The sequence below is a fragment of the Oryctolagus cuniculus genome, chromosome 14 (genome assembly GCF_964237555.1).
Source record: "Oryctolagus cuniculus chromosome 14, mOryCun1.1, whole genome shotgun sequence".
NCBI classification, from domain to species: domain Eukaryota; kingdom Metazoa; phylum Chordata; class Mammalia; order Lagomorpha; family Leporidae; genus Oryctolagus; species Oryctolagus cuniculus.
In genome coordinates, this window is record NC_091445.1 from 82,971,236 (window position 1) to 82,991,112 (window position 19,877).

At 46.5% G+C, this 19,877-nt stretch overlaps 1 long non-coding RNA gene across 7 annotated transcripts in view; it reads right to left on the minus strand.

Annotated features, from left to right (window-relative positions):
* The window catches only part of LOC127492735 (uncharacterized), a 161,153-nt gene that overhangs the window by 120,536 nt on the left and 20,740 nt on the right, over positions 1–19,877 (minus strand). For 6 of the 7 annotated variants that reach the window (XR_011382156.1, XR_011382157.1, XR_011382151.1 and 3 more), the window contains exons 2-3: positions 2,389–2,492; positions 618–930 (exon numbers count right to left, since the gene is read on the minus strand). This is a non-coding gene — a long non-coding RNA (uncharacterized lncRNA). The remainder of the gene's footprint in view (positions 1–617; positions 931–2,388; positions 2,493–19,877) is intronic. The other variant, XR_011382155.1, reaches the window with a different exon arrangement.

Below are 19,877 nucleotides of genomic sequence, written 5' to 3' on the forward strand. Positions count from 1 at the left end.
CTTCAAATACACTCATAGTAGGGACTAAAGCTTCGATACATCGACTTTGGGGGGAATTCACTTCAGTTAGCACCAGGTACCAATTCTATCTTCATCCGTGTTGCTAGTGCTGCACAGGATTTGCACAATCTACCCCTTCTCCTATTTTTCCCCTTAGGAATGAAAAGATGGTTTTAAATGCCTGCCATTGGTAAATGTGTAGGGAAAGATCATTCTCTCAGGTTTCTACTGATCAAACTGGCACACTTATGGATGGAAATCCAAGGGCACATATCAAAAACCTAATGTTTTTTTGTATCCCTTATTTCAGATGTTCCATCTGCAGTCATTTATCTTAAAAAAATGGTAGCTACCAAGATATTTACCATTATGTAGAAATTAGGCAAAATTGGAAGTATTCAAAATGTTTAACAATAGAGGACTGGTACATCACATGATAAAATTTTCAGAAGCTGGTAATATAATAATGCTAAACATGGAAGATGGAAATAAGCACTTCGTATAATAAGTGACAAAAAGTAAATAAAACTTACATCAAGGACAGCCCATATAACCCCATTGTTACTAAAGTATTATATTGTAAGTTACAGATTGAAGATTTTACATTTAAAAATTACCTCTGGGCCGGCGCCACGGCTCAATAGCCTAATCCTCCGCCTTGCGGTGCCGGCACACCAGGTTCTAGTCCCAGTTGGGGCGCTGGATTCTGTCCCGGTTGCCCCTCTTCCAGTCCAGCTCTCTGCTGTGGCCAGGGAGGGCAGTGGAGGATGGCCCAGGTCCTTGGGCCCTGCACCCCATGGGAGACCAGGAGAAGCACCTGGCTCCTGCCTTCAGATCAGCGCAGTGCGTCGGCCGCAGCGGCCATTGGAGGGTGAACCAACGGCAAAAGGAAGACCTTTCTCTCTGTCTCTCTCTCACTGTCCACTCTGCCTGTCAAAAAAAAAATTTTTTTTTAATTACCTCTGGTGGTTAGATTAAGGCGGCTGATACATATTTCCTTCTTTCTGTCCACTTTGCCCACAATGAGCAAGCATTGGGTGTGTGTGTGTGTGTGTGTGTACAGTGAAACTGCTGGAAGAACAGAACCGTAAGTGAAATTAGATCCTGTATCTAAAAGGAGTGCATGCAACCATCACCCATTTCTTAGCATCCTCTGCATGCTGGGAATTCCCCTAAGAATAAGCTCTTTCATTCAGATGGGGAAGAAACCAAAGGATTAAAACAACAACAAAAATCTGTTTCTAGGCAAAGACTTTGTTCAACAACAAATCCACTCTGTCTTCCTTTCCTACCCTCTCCCCTCAAAAAAATCAAGGAAATAAAGGGGGATCCAGCAATACAGCCGAATAGCAACACTTTCGTAACAGAGTATTTCCTGTTTTCCACAGCTCCTAGCCATGGTTGAGAGGCCATGGCTCAACCTTAGAACTGCTCTAAAAGGTGATTTGAAAAGCTGGCATCATTCTTGTCAAGTAAAGACAGCTTTCCTTGGGAGACCTCAACGGTTCCTTTCGAGCGATCCAGGTCTCTGAGGCAAATATGTATCCAGGCGCTGTGGTGAGGAGTATTTGCCAGTGAGGATATCAGCGCCCAGGTACACACGCACTATGTGTTTTGCTGCGAATGTTTTCCCAGTAAACAAGAATGGAGCCATCAAAAGAATGGAACACTAATTTTAAATCAATTAAATTCAAACAGAAATGCTTCCTTGGGGTATACTTGCCTTTTGGTAAGCACACTAATTTTGGAGACTTGTATTATTTACCCACAAGTGGTTTTTGAAGTACCTATGGCATTGAGAACTTGGAGTCCAAGTGGTCTGCCCCATAGCTCCTTCCCAAGCCATGAATTATTGAGGGCAGGATTTAATGGGGCCCTTACTGTCCATCACCTTGCTCCAGCCTATGTAATGCACACTCAGCCATTGTTGTGTGACAAAGCATTCCTAGATACTGCTCGTTGACACTAAAGGGGATGCTCAGGAAACCACGAAGCACAAGGCTCTGCCTGGGTCCCTCTGCCAGTTCACACCAGGACCACTGGACAGGAGGAAATGTAACTGCCCAGGTTATCAGCCTGGGCAGGAGAATGGACCCACACAGGTCGACCTCATCCAAAATCTACTTCTGACCCTAAGTCACCCCATTTGCTGGAGCCTCACAGGAAGGGAGGGTTAGCAGAGTCCATTCCAACCCAGCTCAGTCAAAGGCAGAACACACTCTGTAGCCTACAGAGGAGGACAACACTGGATCACTTCGAAGGCAAAAAAAAAAAAAAAAGTATCTCCCAGCAATGACACCCAGAGCCCAGCAGCTTAAACAAACACACCAGAGTGGTGCAAGGATGGCTGCATATGGTTGCTCAGCTGCCCACACAGGAGTCACTCACCATCCAGTACTTGGGGTTTAGATGTGCTGTCATTGTTTTTGTTCTTGTCTGGGCTGAGTTATTGCAGTGAAAGCAATTTGGATATTGTCTCCCTCCTTGGGATTCTGCAGCCAAAAAGAGATTGATGGAAAGCAAGGGTTAGGGCGAGTGATTCTGACATAGCCTTTCTCAGAGCAATACAAATGGGAAGGCTGTTAGCTTGGGAAAACAACAGGCCAGGAGAGCAATCGCACTGTCTCTGATGGGGAGGGGAGAACCAAACATTAAGCACAGCTCGTGACATCGGGGAATGACTGATGATAGGAGGCTATGGAGTCTTGTTTCCTCGTAAATGATTTCTCAAAGTTTCCAGAAGCCACATTTTGATACAGTCCAAGAGGCAAAAAGGCAACTTAGTGGGAGTCCCTGACGTTTTGCCAAGCACTTTAGCACACATTCACAAGATTGATTCTCCAACTGACACACTAAGGCGGTAGGACAAGTACTCCTGTCTTATTAATGAGGAGCTTGGCCAGCGCCGCGGCTCACTAGGCTAATCCTCTGCCTTGCGGCGCCAGCACACCAGGTTCTAGTCCCAGTCGGGGCACCGGATTCTGTCCCGGTTGCCCCTCTTCCAGGCCAGCTCTCTGCTGTAGCCAGGGACTGCAGTGGAGGATGGCCCAAGTCCTTGGGCCCTGCACCCCATGGGAGACCAGGATAAGTACCTGGCTCCTGCCATTGGATCGGCGCCGGCCGCTGCAGCCATTGGAGGGTGAACCAACGGCAAAGGAAGACCTTTCTCTCTCTCTGTGTCTCTCTCTCTCTCACTGTCCACTCTGCCTGTCAAAAAAAATAAAATAAAAAATAATGAGGAGCTAAGCTTCAGAGGGGAGAAGTAACTTGCCTCAGTTTACCTATCCAGAAATGTTACTTCCCGCACACCACCCTGCCCACTCACAGAGTGGAAGTCAAGAGACAGGAGATCCATTCCTTGTCTATTTAATACAACTATTTAATAACTCAGTTTTCTTTTCTAGACATTGGGATTATTAACACAAAGATTCTTATCTAAAAGAGAAGGTAGGGTGGACAGGTGTTGTGGCACAGCAGGTGAAGGTCCTGCTTGGGACACCTGCATCCCAGGTCACAGTGCACAGGACTGAGTTCTACCTCTGCTGCTTCTGCTTTTATTCTTTTTCAAGATTCATTTATTTATTTATTTGAAAGTCAGAGATACAGAAAGAGAAAAGGAGAGAGAGAGAGATACCTTCCATCTACTGGTTCACTCCCCAACCCTGGCCACAGCAGCCAAGGCTGGGCCAGGTTGAAGCCCACGAGGGTGCAGCAGCCTAAGTTCTTGGGTCACCTCCCATTGCTTTCCCAGTGCATTAACAGGGAGTTGGATCAGAAATGGAGCAGCCGGGACTTGAACCAGCCTGGCTCAGCCCAGTCGTTAAGGCCATTTGGGGAGTGAACCAGTGGATGGAAGATTTCTCTCTCTCTCTCTCTCTCTCTCTCTCTGCCTTTCAAATAAATAAATGAATCTTTTTAAAAAATGCATTGAGTTTTATTCCTGTAACATTTTCTGTTTTTTTTTTTTTTTCAGATTTACTTATTTATCTGAAAGGCAGAGTTACAGAGAGGCAGAGGCAGAGGGGGAGAGAGATATTTTCTATCTGCTGGTTTACTCCCCAGATGGCTGAAACCGCCAGAGCTGGGCCAATCCAAAGCCAAGAACCAGAAGCTTCTTCCAGGTCTAACACACGTGTGGAGGGGCTCAAGGACTTGGGCCATCTTCTACTGGTTTCCTAGGCCATATGAGAGAACTGGATCAGAAATGGAGCAGTCAGGGGACTCGAACCAGCGCCCAAATGGGATGCCGGCACTGCATAAATGAATGTTAAAAAAAAAAGTTCTAACTTCTTTCTATGGGAAGAGAAATCTAATCCTAAACTTGAATGCATTTTTATAAAACTAAGTACAAAGGCTGGCATTGTGGTACAATGGGTTAAGCCACCACCTGCAGCACCGGCGTCACATAGGGGTGCCAGTTCCAGTCCCTGCTGCTCCACTTCCGGTCCAGCTCCCTGCTTATGGCATGGGAAAGCAACAGACAATGGCCCTAATGCTTGGGTCTCTATACCCATGTGGGAGACCCGGAAGAAGCTCCTGGCTCCTGGCTCTGACCAGCCCAGCTCCTGCCATTGTGTGACTCTCTGTAACTCTGCCTTTCAAATAACTTAATTTATTTATTTAAAAAAAAATCTTAATTACAAGTAGCAACACTAATTAGCATTTGTGGGTTGCTTAGCAATAACCGAGTGCTTTTATGTACAGGATTTCATTTGACACCCCCCTATGCGCCCCTTGAAGGCAGGTAGAGAGGAACATTCTTACCACCTGCTGCTCGAGCCCCACTGGGAAGGTGAGAGCACTGGGAATCCACAAGCCGGAGCTTGAATCTCAGGCCTGCCACTTGCTGGCGTAAAGGTCTTGGAGCACATCTCTGAATCTCCCCAAGCCTTGCAAGAGGGGCCAGTGGCTCGCCTGCTGCCTCCCTGCCCTGCACCTGCGCTTCTCCCTTCCGAACTGGAGCTGGAAACCTACCCTCAACGTGTCCCAGGCTCTCTCACCTCTAACGTCCCTGTCGACTTCCACCTAAAGGAAACAAGGGTGCAAGGTCAGAGGGTGCTAGCAGCTGGGCAGCTTTACTCCCAACTTGCTCTGGCAGCTTCTCCGTGCCCAGAGCGCCAGCAGTGAGAGAGAGAGAGACAGAGAGAAAGGTCTTCCTTTGCCGTTGGTTCACCCTCCAATGGCCGCCGTGGCCGGCGCGCTGCGGCCGGCGCACCGCGCTGATCCGAAGGCAGGAGCCAGGTGCTTCTCCTGGTCTCCCATGGGGTGCAGGGCCCAAGCACTTGGGCCATCCTCCACTGCACTCCCGGGCCACAGCAGAGAGCTGGCCTGGAAGAGGGGCAACCCGGACAGAATCCGGCGCCCCAACAGGGACTAGAACCCGGTGTGCCGGCGCCGCAAGGCAGAGGATTAGCCTGGTGAGCCGCGGCGCAGGCTCACGTCCCTCTTTTGTGCCCCCACGCCTGGAAGTGAGGCTGTAGTCACTCATTTCCACACATGATCTCTTCTGTGTTTCTTCTCGGCAACTCTCGGCCATTTTGGAGACCCACAAAGAGTCTGAGTAGTCGCCTTGCCTTTTCGGTTTAGACTTTCTCCACAGCGCACTGGTCAGGGGTCTTTGCAGACCACATCGTGGTGTGCCTGTGCCTTCCTTGTTCCGAGAAGGAGTGGCCACAAGCAGCTCCCATGTTCACCCAGGTTGAGTTTTGAGCCCATCTTCCCGCCCTCTTTCTCCATTGTTCTATCCCCATCTCATCCAGGCAGGAGGAGTGTACCCGAGTCCCAGACACCACGGCTGTGGAAACAAGGTGGCACAGCGTGTCCGAGCCCAGCAGGGTGAGCAGGGCAGTGGCGAGCGGAGGGTAGGGGCAGCAGTGTGTCGTGCTGACGCGAGGGGCTGCTTTCTTAGGAAGAGACACGCTGTGTTCCTCCCCTGTGCAGTCTGCAGCCTGGCAGGACCCTGGCCCCGTCTTCTTCAGGGCAGTGGAGGTGGTGGCATCCCACCACGGGGAAGGCCTGCAAGGAGGGGAGACCCACGTGTACTCGCCACACCCGTGTCCACCCATCTCACAAAGGCCAGCCCTCTTCTTGTAGAACACTTGCCCTGCTCCCATCCTCCCATCTGCCTGTTCAGCCCAGCCCCAAACTGTGTAACCTATTCTTTGTGTTGAACTTCTGTTTGGGGTCGGTGTTGTGGTGCAGCAGGTTAAGCCACTGCCTGCCACACCAGCATCCCATGCCAGAGCACTGGCTGTGGTCCTGGCTGCCCCACTCGGATCTAGCTCCCTGCTAATGCACCCAGGAGCACAGAAGATGGCCCTAGTGCTTGGGACACTGCCACCTATGCAGGAGACCTAGATGGAATTCCTGGCTCCAGACTATGACTTGGCCCAGATCTGGCTGTTGTGGCCATTTGGGGAGTAAACATGCAGATAGAAGATCTCTCTCTCTCTCTCTCTCTCTCTCTCTCTGTCACTCTGCCTTTCAAATAAATTAAATAAATCCTTTAAAAAATAAATTGGGGTTTTTTTTTAATAATCAAAAAACTTCTATTTTAAATATCTGGAGTGGGCTCAGGTTTCCTAAGTATACCCTAACACACAAAAGAACCACCAGAAAACCAGCATGCAAACACCCATATGATTCAAAATAAAAAAAGACCTGGGGCTGGTGCTGTGGCTTAGCGGGTAAGGCCACTGCCTGCAGTGCTGGCATCCCACATGGGCGCCAATTCAGTCCCGGCTGCTCCACTTCCGATCCGGCTCTCTGCTGTGGCCTAGAAAAGCAGTGGAAGATGGCCCAACTCCTTGGGCCCCTGCACCCACGTGGGAGACCCGGATGAGGCTCCTGGCTCCTGGTTTTAGATCGGCGCAGCTCCGGTTGTTGCAGCCAATTGGGGAATGAACCAGTAGATGGAAGACCTCTCTCTCTCTCTGTAACTGTGTAACTCTGTCTTTCAAATAAATAAATCTTTAAAGAAGATAAAAATAAAAAAGACCTGACAGTGTTGTATGTGGAGAAGTAAAAGTGTAATTCCCTCCCCCATGCCCCCCACTGCAGCGTTGTGTTAGGTTCCACAGTTGTATGAGAATTGTCTCCAGTTGCAAAATGCTTCCAAACATCAAGAAGTTTAAGATTTCTTAAATGATGCATGCCCTGATTTAATGTAATTTCCAAAACAAGGATGATAAAAATACTGACCTACCTCATAGAGCTGGTTGAAACAACTAATTAGCTCTCATAAAAACACTTCAACCACCTAAAGTACCCCCATAAAAGTTTATTATGAGTAGTAATACTAATAGTTAAACATATAATGATGGGCATCAAATACGGGCACGCTGCACGAGCTGATGGCGTTTTAAATTCTCTTTACGATCTCACTGTTGTTTAGCAGTTCACATGTTGAAAGCTCTTCACAGCTGTAAATTAGCTAATCCCCACGACACTCACTCCTGAGAGATAGGTCAGTATTATTTTCTATTACTATGGCAACAAATCCTATGTAAATGCCCAATGATAGAAAATGAAGATGAGAAACTGGAAAGGTTAAGTGACTTGTTCAAGACCACACATCAAGTAGGTGGCAGGGTCAGCTTGAACACACAGCAGTGCTGACCCTGAAGGGCACTGAGTCCATCTGGTCAACACGGAGGGGGCTCTCTGACATTCATTTGTTTAGAAATACAGGGAAACAGAAAATATCAATATAGTCTGCGACTGGGAACGAAATATGAACAATTATAATTCCAAGCAGAGAATTAAAGATCGCATTCACATTTTGCTTGTTCGTCCATCAGTGAGAGGCAGCAGGGTAGCATGAGTTCTGAAGACAGAGCTCACATTCACGTCTCAGCCAGCCTCTGCCAGGCGCTTGCTATGCAAACCTGCACGCGTCACTTTACTTCTCCGACTCCGCATTGCAGACCCTAACAGTAGTAACAAGAAGCTACTTCTAGGACATTCATTATTCCTATGGCTACTGAGAGAGGATTTAATGTAAATGGCTTTGAGCAGGGCTAAGTAGATATGCATTCAAGAAGTGCCAGCGAATACTTGTATTTGTTCCATTACACACGAAATAGTTACCACTTTCCGACAATGTGGCTTCAAGGTCAGAGATGCTTAAGACACAACCCTTGCCCTCCAGCAGCTTTCAGCGTTACAGGTTTGTGAAATATGTAACTTGTCGGATAATACATGGGTTGGGGAGGTGAGGTGAGGTGTGACTCGGGACTGTAAGTGTTGCACGAAGACTGCCTATTTGCAAAGCAAAGGATGTGATTCCTCAATTCTCTGAGAGGGTGGCCTCAATCTGCTCCCTCCTTCTCTTGTCCTTGAGTTTCTGTTTCCATTTAATTGATTTTTCCCCACATTTTGCCGAAGAAGCAGAGCAAGGTAAATAGTCATTAGCAGGTTCATCGTGTGAGAGTAAACTAACAGTGCTCAGAGACAAGCATGGTTACTTTTGGCTAAACTGTTGACGTAAGAGGTGATACTTGAATTTGGTCTTAAAAGTTTGGGGGCCAGTGAAGTGGTGTAGTGGGCTAAGCCTCCACCTGTGGTGCCAGCATCCCATATGGGTGCCAGTTCGAATCCCAGCTGTTCCTTTTCCAATCCAGCTCTCTGTATGGCCTGGGAAAGTAGTAGAAGATGACCCAAGTGCTTGGGCCCCTGCACCCGTGTGAGAGACCTGGAAGAAGCTCCTGGCTTCTGGCTTTGGATCAACCCAATTCTGGCCATTGTAGCCATTTGGGGAGTGAACCACAGATGGAAGACCCCCCCCCCCCCCGTAACTTTACCTCTCAACTAAATAAGTAAAATCCTTTTTAAAAATTATTAAAAGTTAAGTTTGATTTTAAAGTCCCATGATGCTGTGGGAGTTGAAAAGGGAGGCAAGGGGGCGTGTGGAGGGAGTGGGTGGGCAGGAACAGGCTACCAGATGGATGAAGGAAGAATGGAAGGATGATCATCAGACACCTGCAAAGATCCAACAAGTATGTTATCCCTTTAAATTGCTTAACAAAGTCATGTAACTGGTAAATGACCCATCTGGAACTCAAATCAATTCACTATTTCTTGAATTTGATGCAATGGAAAATAACTATTGATGACTTTTCATTAATGTTTAATGTTTATTTTTTATCTTCTTGAAAGACAAACTGACAGAGAGAGAGAGAGGGAGAGAGAGAGAGAGATCTCCAATCCCCTGGTTCACTCCCCAAATCCTGCAACAGCCAGGACCGGGCCAGGCAGAAGTCAGGAGTCAGGTCTCCCAGTTGGGCCATCATCTACCGCCTCCTGGGTGCATTAGCAAGAAGATAGGTGGGAAATAGAGAAGCCAAGCCTCAAACTGGCACCTTGCCAGCATCTTAACATGTAGCTTAACCCGCTGTGCCACAACACCCGCCCCTATTGATGGCTTTTCAAGGGTGGAGAAAGTGACACAAAGTGGAACTTTTGCCAAGATTCCCCTGTGGATTTATAGAGGACTCAGTAGACAGAGTTTGGGGAAAGCTGAATGAAGCATGTTCAACACGTACATAATGATGAGAGCTCTGGAGCCGGAGATGTGGCACAGCAGGTTAAGCCACTGCCTGCAATAGCAGTAAACCATATGGGCACCAGTCCAAGTCCTGGCTGGTCTTCTGATCCAGCTCCCTGCTAATGCATCTGGGAAACCAGCAGAAGATGGTCCAAGTGCTTGGGCCCCTGCCACCCACATGTGAGATCTGAATGGAGTTCTAAGTTCCTGGCTTCAGCCTGTCCCACCCCTGGCCATTCAGCTATTTGGGGAATCAACCAACAGATGGAAGATACTCTCTTTCTCTCTCTCCCTCTCTTCCTCTCTCTCCCTCTCTATCTTTAACTCTGTCTTTCAAATAAATAAAAATAAATCTTTAAATGAAAAGCTGTGACACGACTGTGGAAGCCTAGAAGGAAGGGACGTGTGGGAAACCTGAGCGACTCTCAGCTCTGGCTATGTCACAGAATCACCTGGAGATAGTCTTAACCACTAAGGCATAAGCTCATCAACTATCGTTTACACAATATGCACAAGTCAAAGAATACCATTTAAAGCTCACATTAAAAAGAAATTATATAGAGAAAGCTAAATAACAGGGGCCGGAACTAAGGACTTTTTATTGTAGTGAAAAAACACATCATAAAATTTTCCATAAATTTACAGTTTAGATTGTTCACATTGTTGTGAAACACATTTCCAGAATCTTCTACAACTGAAATTTTGTGCCCAGTAAACACTCATCCCTGCCCCTGGCAACCATCATTCTACCTCTCATATCTATGAGTTTCACTGTACATTCTTCACATAAACAGTCATACAGCTCTCACAGCTTTTTAACTGCTTTTAACTGCTTTTTTAATGTCCTTGAGGTTCATCCATGAACCTCATTCCTTGTTAAAGCTAGAGAGTATTCTATTGTAGGTATACATCACATTTTGCTTAGCCATTCTCCAGTTCATGGGCATCTGGGTTGCTCCCACCACTTGGGTATTGTGAATTCTGTTGCTACAAACAGGAGCATACAAATATATGTCTTTGATACTCTCTGCAAATTTTTTGGCTAAATACCAAGAAATGGGTTTGCTCCGGGCCGGTGCTGTGGCGCAGTGGGTTAAAGCCCTGGCCTAAAGCGCCCATATCCCGTATGGGTGCTGGTTCAAGGCCTGGCTGCTTCACTTCTAATCCAGCTCTCTGCTACGGCCTGGGAAAGCAGTAGAAGATGGCCCAAGTCCTTGGGCCCCTGCACCCACGTGGGAGACCCGGAAGAAGCTCCTGGTTCCTGGCTTCAGATTAGCTCAGTTCTGGCTATTGAGGTCATTTAGGGAGTAAACCAGCAGATGGAAGACCTCTCTCTCCCTCTCTCTGTCTCTCTGTCTCTACCTCTCTCTATAACTCTGTCTTTCAAATAAATAAAATAAATCTTAAAAAGAAAAAAGAAGTAGAAGAAGAAATGAGTTTGCTGGATCATATGGTAGTTCGATTTTCAAGTTTTTAAAGAGTCATCATTCCTGTACTGTTTTTCACAGCATTCTACAATTCCACCAACAATGCAAAAGGGTTCTCTCTCTCCCTCTCTTTCTGCCTCTCAACTAAATAGAAAATAAACAAGATAGGTTTATTTTGGTGCAAAAGAATTTTGCATTCTACTACCAGGGTCTGAGCTGTCAGACAGAGGTGGCAGTGAGCCTAGGCCCTGTTCACCTTCTGAAACCTGGCATAGGACATGAAAGTGGGTAACTGATTGTCTTACTTATGGCTACTACAAGAAGGTACCATAGACTGAGTGACTTAGAAACAACAGCAATTTATTTCTCACGGTTCTGAAAGTCCAAGATCAGGGTGCCAGCAGAGTTGGGGTATGATAAGGGTTTTCTTCCAGGTTTCCTATTGTTCACTTCTCGTATCCCTACAAGGCGGAAAGACTCCAAGACAGCTCTCTGGCATGACTTTCATTACAAGAGTACTGACCCCATTTGGGAAGGTTCCATTCGTGATCTGTGCATCTTCCCACAGATGCATGCTTCACTCCTAACACTATCACACGGCGGGTTAGGATTTCAACATATGAGGTTTCTGGGGGACACAACATTGTCTATTGGATTGACACATAAGAAATTTCGCCAGACTTCTGAAACTAGAAAGTGGATGGGTCCCTGCTGATGGATGAAACAGACATGGAATCACGACTTAAAATACCCGACCCAGGAGACCGCAGAGAAGATGGAAGCTGATCTGCCCGGAGCAGCCCCTGCAAAGCCCCAAGCTTAGAGCAGTCACGGAAGACAGAGGGGCTTATTAAAATGTTCAGCTTTTAGGAGGACTCTTTGAATGTCTGCATGCAAAACGGCCGCATTGGGGAGCTCCACCTCCCTTCCTCCAGCCTCCTGCTATAGGCAGTCCAGCATTTATCCCCAACAAAAATTCTAGAAAGTTCCTGTTTAAGGAAAGTAGGTGAACCATTGATTGGAAGAAGTGGATATTCTGCATTGGATGCTTTTGTCCTGAGATAAGTCCTCATTTTGACTCAAGGAGAGGCTGCCAGCCTGCTCACCGCAGGGCAAAGCCTGCCAGTGTGATGTACCCCCCAAACTGCCTGTACACAGTGATCAAGCGGAAGACCCTCCTCCATGGGGCAAGGAAATCCCTATTAGCTACTTTGTCCTTTACTTTCAAATATGAATGAGCAGCATGAGCCCATTAGAACCCAGGGGGAAAGGCAACAGCAACGAGTCAAAAGACGTTTGAGAAATGCATGGTTTGATTATGAAGCATCCTAGAGTTTAAGCAATTATTGCAAACATAACAGCAGGAACAACTTTTGACCTCAAAGCTACAATTGCATCGTCAGTGGCCCAAGGGGACATTTCATTAGGATCATAAAGGAGGAAATGTACTCCTAACATACAACTTGGCTTCAGAGAACAATATTCACAGAGTTATAATAATGAAAATGCAGTCTTTGGATTTCAAAGACTGTATCTATATATAGTCTATAACAAAAGCTTGTAAGAGTTAATTATGGTTTTAGGACAGATGGAAATGTTAACCATTAATGAAAAAGTTAAGACATGGCTGAGACTTGTGGGAGTTGTCAGGGGAGGAATGGTTCAGAGATACGTGATAAAGAGTATAAAATGAAAATAGGATTATGGTGCTGTCGCAACATTATCTAGTAAAATAGCTCAAAAATAACATAGCCGGCACTATGGTGTAAAAGGTTAAGCCTCTGACTGCAGTGCCGGCATCCTATATGGGGGCCAGTTCAAGTCCTGGCTGCTCCACTTCCAATCCAGCTCCCTGCTAATGCACCTGGGAAAGCAGCAGAACATGGCCCAAGTGCTTGGGGCCCCTGCACCCACATGGGAGACCTGGAAGAAGCTCCTGGCCCCTGGTTTTGTCCTGGCCCAGCCCTGGCCATTGCAGCCATTTGGGGAGTGAATGAGCAGATGAAAGACCTCTCTCTCTAGTTCTCTCCTACTCTCTATTTCTGCGTTTCAAATAAATAAATAAATCTTTTAAAAAATGTAAAGATCAAATACTTTAAGAGTAGAAAGGTGGGGGTATAAGGGAGTTAAGTCCTTGTCTTTCATGACTGAGAGTCAACATATATTGTCTAAGGTTTTTTTTTTTTTAAATAAAATCAGGAAATGGAAGTGTATTACTTAGAAGTATGGAGGTAATTATTACAAGGCCTGAACCTAGAGGAGAATGAGACTGGGATGGAGAAGCAAGGGTTGAAAGGCTGTTCATGTTCATCATTAACTTGTGATTCTTTCCTTTTTTTTAGTACATGGACCTATTTCTCTAATAAACTTGTTTTAAAAAATGGCAAAGTACTAGGGACATAGGAGAGCCTTAACTATGGCAGTCGACTGTTATTTTCCAGATGATTCAGACTCTTACATTATCTTGGGACTCTTATTGAAGATCTGGTCATGGTGATATATCTGTAGACTCTCTGTAGTCTTATGTTAATGAAGGAGAGGTAGGAAAGGAAAATAACAAGGAAGTCAGGATAAAAGAGCTGTTGAGAGGGTCACATTGGTGAGGCCAGAAGTGGAGCTGCTTTGGAAACCAGTCAAAGCCTGGAGGTCTTGTCTGGGGTCTCATCTGCCTTGACCTGTGAACTCAACAAGATGGCAGACACAAGTTCTGTTCTAGCCCCCTGGCTAGTTTCCCAAACAAGCGTCTTCGTGGCACTCTGTGGCCCTAACCTCTGTCCCCCTCCACACACACTGTCTGTCTCTACAAGTCCCCCACTGGGCCAGGGCCCTCACCTTGAAGGCTTTCCCAGCAATCTCAATCCTTACTATTCTCCGCCCCCCCACCCCCGGCTGAACTCCATGGAGCTCAATATGTCCGCACCACCCGCATTACTACAAGTTTGAGTGTAATAACCCCTCTTCCCAACAAGACTGTGAACTATTGTGTTAAAAGAAGAAACCCTTGGCATCTTTTTTTTTTTTTTTTTTTTTCTCTCCTAAAGAACCTAGAACAGAGTCCGGCTTCAAAGAAACAATTGCATTTCCAGTCGCAGCAGAAAGTAAACAGATGAAGCTCTCATTTTAACTATTTTAAGCACATTTATTTCCCTACCCTGGATTGAATTGTGATTTGGGGGAACTTAACATGCTTTGGTAACACGGTTGTGATTGATGGGGCCCTGCACAGTGCCAGTCACCTTTTAGTCTCTGAAGCAGGTGACCTGGAGTGATGAGGTTTGGGGACCTTGGAAGGAGGAGGCGAAGCGTTCCGACTGCCTTTTGTCCCAGCATGTACTACCGCTCCTGAGGAGCAGCACCATCCAGACAGCAGGCATGAGCTCAGAACTCAGAGGACAGAGCGGGGCACTGTGCCTGCCTTCGTAGCTAGCGAACAAGAGCTCCTACGGGACACAGAAGCGCAGGCCTCCGTGTTGTCTACAGACAGGGGGACAGCTTGCTGGGTGTCCAGCGTCCCCGCTTCCACCATCCCTCCCCCATTCTCTCCACACAGAATGCCACTGTCTGAAATGGTTCTTCCAATTATTTCAGTGTCTTTCCAAGGTCACTTTTTTTTTTTTTGTACTCACTTTAGCAGCCTTCTTTCAAGCGCAGGTCAGGACCTCTGCTCTCAGAGGAAGGATGTCAACATTTCTTTCCCCTCGTTGCCCTTCACATCATGGCAACCACTCACAACACGTGTTTATCTGGAGAGCCCCAGGCAGCCAACATGCTCAGACAAGCCGAACAGAAAACTCCACTGTGTACAGGAGAATAGAGTTTTTGGCGTGCCCTGTGGCCCTGAAGATAACAATGGTTTTGCTCTGAAGATATGTTTACCATCAAAGCTTTGTTCCCACAAGTGTACAGAAACACAGGCTCACACACGCACTCCTGACTTAACGGCCTTTCTCCCCTGCTCACAAAAGAATTCACGAAGCGCAGGCCATTTCTGGTGTGTCCCCGTGAGAACAAATCACTCACCCACTCTTCCTCGGACTTCTTTCAATTTGACAGGAAAGTCTGAATCCAAGGGAGCATTTCCATGTCAGTAATGAAGAACCAAGAGCCAAGTCGCAGAGGATGATTAACTCGCGTGTTTTCCCTGTTCCTGCCATGTCTCAACACTCTCCCGCAGAGCCCCCTCTCCCTGTGCTACAGCACCATTTATCCTTCACAGTTGCCTGATTTTCTTCTGAGATCAGGCTTTGTTTAAAAGTCCATTCAAGACTGGCTGTACTTCAACGAAGGGTCACTGTAATCTGCTGTATGTCGAATGTCATTATGCTACAAACCCCAAACCCGGCACATAAGGAAGTGGAGTCACCTACATTCAAAGAAGTTGCGATGTCTCCTAGCCGAACTGTAGAATCTTACAAGGACATGTCAAAGAGAAAGACACAGTGGCCCCGCGGTTTACTCTGCTGTCTGATCTCCGTGGCACTCGTCTCTGGCACACGAATATTTATGTATACTTAGTGGGAGTCTTGCTAATTGTAATTATGATTGCTTACTACAGTTTCCAAGGTAACAGTTGTCACTGCAATGCTTCACTGCCAACTCGATTTCCATTCTCCTGCTGATATAACAAATATTATGTGACATTTTAACTGAAAATATCTGTAAATGGGCGTCTGAGTGTGGTGTGTTTCTTTAAAGGGGAAGGAAAACAATTATTAGCTTTTCATTATTCATCTCAGTGGCTCGTTTGATCAGTAATTACTTCCATTTTATATTTAGACAGGAAAAGACTGGGGTCCCACAAGGGCTTGGATTTGGAGGTTCCGGGTTCTCATCTTGCCCCTCCCGGTGACCTCTGTGACCTTGGTCCAGTAGCCGGGAGCTTGTTCAGAAACAGCCAGCAAAGAATGTCCTGCTCACAGTTGTCCCTGTCCAGCCCCTCATTTTCCCTGGGTGCACTTGTCACATATTAGGGGTGGGGCCCGAGGGCTAAGAGACAGAGCAACACCACCCCCAGAAATACCTCGGGTACAGGAAGCATACCTGATGCTGGGAACAAGGGAGCTTTCCCTCAGCCCCACAGTGCCACCTCAAGTCGGGGATCCGAAACAGTCCTACTTCCTGCCCATTTGGAGAGCACCTCCTGTCCAGCAGCGAGTGCTCATCTGGTCAGGTAGTGCATCTAGACACTGTACCTCTTTTTAGCGTGACCGCGCAGATGCCACGCGCTTAGATAGCTTGGGGTGGGACACGATGCTGGAACCACAGCTCCTTGCTAGATTTTTGTCATGTTTCTTGTTTTTCCACTGCAGTTTCTCACACCTGCCTCTTCCCAGGCTGAACTTACCACCTGGCTTCCAATCCTCCTACGTGAACGTACCTGAATCATCGTGCACCTCCAAAAATTATGTGTGATTGACTTCTGGGTCCTGACCCAAGATACTCCCATGGTCACCAACCAGTCTCAAGCTATGCCATTTTCCTGTTCAATAATTTCGTTTTGTTTTATCTCCTAATCCCCTGGAAGTCAGAACCATGACTCCACCTTTTTTCTACTCTCCTATAGGAAACGGTAAATGTTGAAGGGCTGGTGTTTGGTGCAGAGGTCAAGATGTCTGCATCCATACTGGGGCGCTGGGGTTTGAGTCCCAGACCTGCCTCTGATTGCTGCTTCTTCCCAAAGTGCAAATCCACCTAGCTCAGCCCAGCCCTCACCACCGAAGGCACCTGGGGGAATGAACCAGCAGGAGGGCACTCATGTTCCTGCCTTTCAAAAAAGAAACAAACAAAAAAAGCAGATTTCCCCAACTTCTAGCCATTTTCGTCTTTTTTTTTTTTTTTAAAAATACTTATTTTATTTATTTGAAAGACAGACTTACAAGCTGGCGCCGCGGCTCACTAGGCTAATCCTCTGCCTTGCAGCGCCGGCACACCGGGTTCTAGTCCCTGTCGGGGCACCGGATTCTGTCCCGGTTGCCCCTCTTCCAGGCCAGCTCTCTGCTATGGCCAGGGAGTGCAGTGGAGGATGGCCCAAGTGTTTGGGCCCTGCACCCCATGGAAGACCAGGAGAAGCACCTGGCTCCTGCCATCGGATCAGCGCGGTACAGCCATTGGAGGGTGAACCAATGGCAAAGGAAGACCTTTCTCTCTGTCTTTCTCTCTCACTGCCCACTCTGCCTGTCAAAAAAAAAAAAAAAAAAAAAAAAAAAAAAAAAAAAGACAATTACAGAGAGAGGTAGAGACAGAGAGAGAGGTCTTCCATCCGCTGGTTCACTCCCCAAATGGCCGCAATGGCTGAAGCTGCGCTGATCTGAAGCCAAGAGCCAGGAGCTTCTTCCAGGTCTCCCACGTGAGTGTAGGGGCCTAAGGACTTGGACCATCTTCTACTGCTTTCCCAGGCCACAGCAGAGAGCTGGATCGGAAGAGGAGCGGCAACCAGGACTAGATCCAGTGCCCATATGGGATGCCGGCACTTCAGCCGGGGCTTTAGCCCACTGCGCCACAGTGCTGGCCCCACACTTTTTGTCTTTTCTAGACATAAATCTCTGTAGGCAGAGCATGGGCAGATACATATTTAAATCATCAGGAGCTAGGACCTCCTCTAGCTGTTCATTTATGTAATTACATTACTTAACAGGAAAACATCTGCATTTCTTATAAAATACCTCTTATTTTTAATATTTCATTAATTTGGACAAGTTTTAGCCCACCTTATCCATATCTTATTAATATAAATTCTAAAGGACTTACTGTGTATTACATTTTTATTCTCCCTTGGGATGATATTTCACAATCTGCTTTAAAAATAATGCTACTGTCTTGATTGTTCCATCATATTAAATGAAAAGTTAATGGAAATATACTTAGGTGATTGACTTCAAAAATGGCTACTCCCTGAATACATTAGCAGGATGATTTTTGTAATGTATTCTCCAAATATAAATATTCCTGTGCAGCAGGGAGAGAAATAATAAGTATCCATTTAATCTTAATATGTGTTTATTCACTTCCTATTGCTGCTATAACTAAGTCCCACACCTAGTGGTGTCAAGTACAGCCTTATTGTCTTGCGGCTTTGGAGGTCAGATGTCCAAAACGAATCTTCCAGGGCTGACATCGAGGTGTCCACAATACTGCTTTCGCTGCAGAAGCTCTCCTTTAACCATCCCTCCGTGCTGTCCACATTTCTTGGCTCCTGCTCAGATCTCTCCACCTCTGCTCCGTTGACACATCTCCTTCTCCTCCCCTGGCCTCCTGCCTCCCACCCATGAGAGGCTCATGATTATGCTGGGCTCATTTTAATAATCCAGGATAATCTGTCCAGTCCAAGACCCTCAATCACTTCGGCAAAGGAAGGCTGCATTATTCCATCTACCAGAATATTATTTTGTATCAGGCAGCTATTGCTGCATTAACGTTGCATAACACACTGCTTCAAACCTCAGCGCCTTATGGCAGCAAGTGCACATTTTCCTCATTCATCAGTCACAGGTAAACTGAGGTGGCTCTGCGTCAGACTGAGTGAGAGTTGTTGGGTGGCCTTGGCTCTAGGGTTAAGTTTGGGTTTGTGTCCCCACATCTCCAAAAGGTTTATATTTCAGGACTAGACTGGCTAACACTCCCCAAGTTTCCAATCAATCCCCAGTAGAGAGGATTTTTTTTTTTCCATCCCTATTCCAAGCAATGAGGCAGCAGGTGATCCAAATAAACCTAGCTATGAAGGGCCTGTGTTTGGTCGACTCCAAGACAACTTCTGCCTCTGTTTTCATACCCTTGTGTGACCCTCTCCCCTGGAGTGTGGGCTGGACTAAAGGACTCACTTCTAATGAATAAAAAAGAAACTGTCACTTCTCAGGTTAGGTTAGAGTGGCTTTCATCGGAGGCACACTCTCTCTTGAATCACGTGCTCTGGGGCTACCCTACACCTTGTCACAAGTTGCTCTACACAAAGGCCTTTGTGACAAGGGATCAGGACCTGCCAACAACCACTTGCGCATGCTTGGCAGTGGATCTCTGCCCCACCTCAGCTGAACCTTCAGACGAGACATGTCCTAGCCAACAACTTAACCACAGCCTTAGGTGAGACCCTGAGGCAAAGAGGCTGAGCTAAGTCACAAACTGGGGGATAATTAATGTTTGTTCTTTTAAGTCTTGAAGGCTTGGAGTAATTTGTTATGCAAAGTAAATATTGTCAAAGAAAGGCAAGTTAATAATGAGCTTGATGGATACTTTGAACGTGTCTACTTAGTCTAGAAAACATTTTCAAATAGTTTTGCCCAAAATGATTAGCATAAACAAGTTTCATACCTGAGAAGCTTATCCTCAGCCATGTAGAACACTATGCTGCCCAGAATGCTAAGTTCTACACAACTATAGACTTACCATACAAATTCTGAAATACCCATCAGCATGACATGTCAGTCCTGTCATTCGGTAGCTCCCTCCTGGGTGAATTAGCCAGGCCCCCAGTGTTTCCTCCTTCACCTTCCCATTACCTCCTTTTCATCCTTTCACTAGTCACTGCCATCCACTAAGACTGCTGGCAAGGCAGGATGCCATGATCCACCAACAGGTCAAGGTTGCTGCTCCCAGGAGCTCTGATGGACGGCTTCATAGGGTCATGGATAGAAACAAGACACTGGAAGAGTTTTAGCATTCTATGTCGGTTTTGCTTTCCAAAATTGTTTTCTCAATTATCCAGAGTATTTAGAAATTGCACATTCAGTTTTTCACTCCCAGCTATTCAGTTTTCAACAAATCAAACCTGGAGCTTTAGGTTTTAGTGAGCACTTTATGCTTGCAAAACACAATGGAGATGAAACCATGAAGATGTACAGTCCTTGCATCTTTAAAAATTAGAGACACTATGCTTACCATTTCTGACTACTTTCGTTCCATGGGTTGGGTAT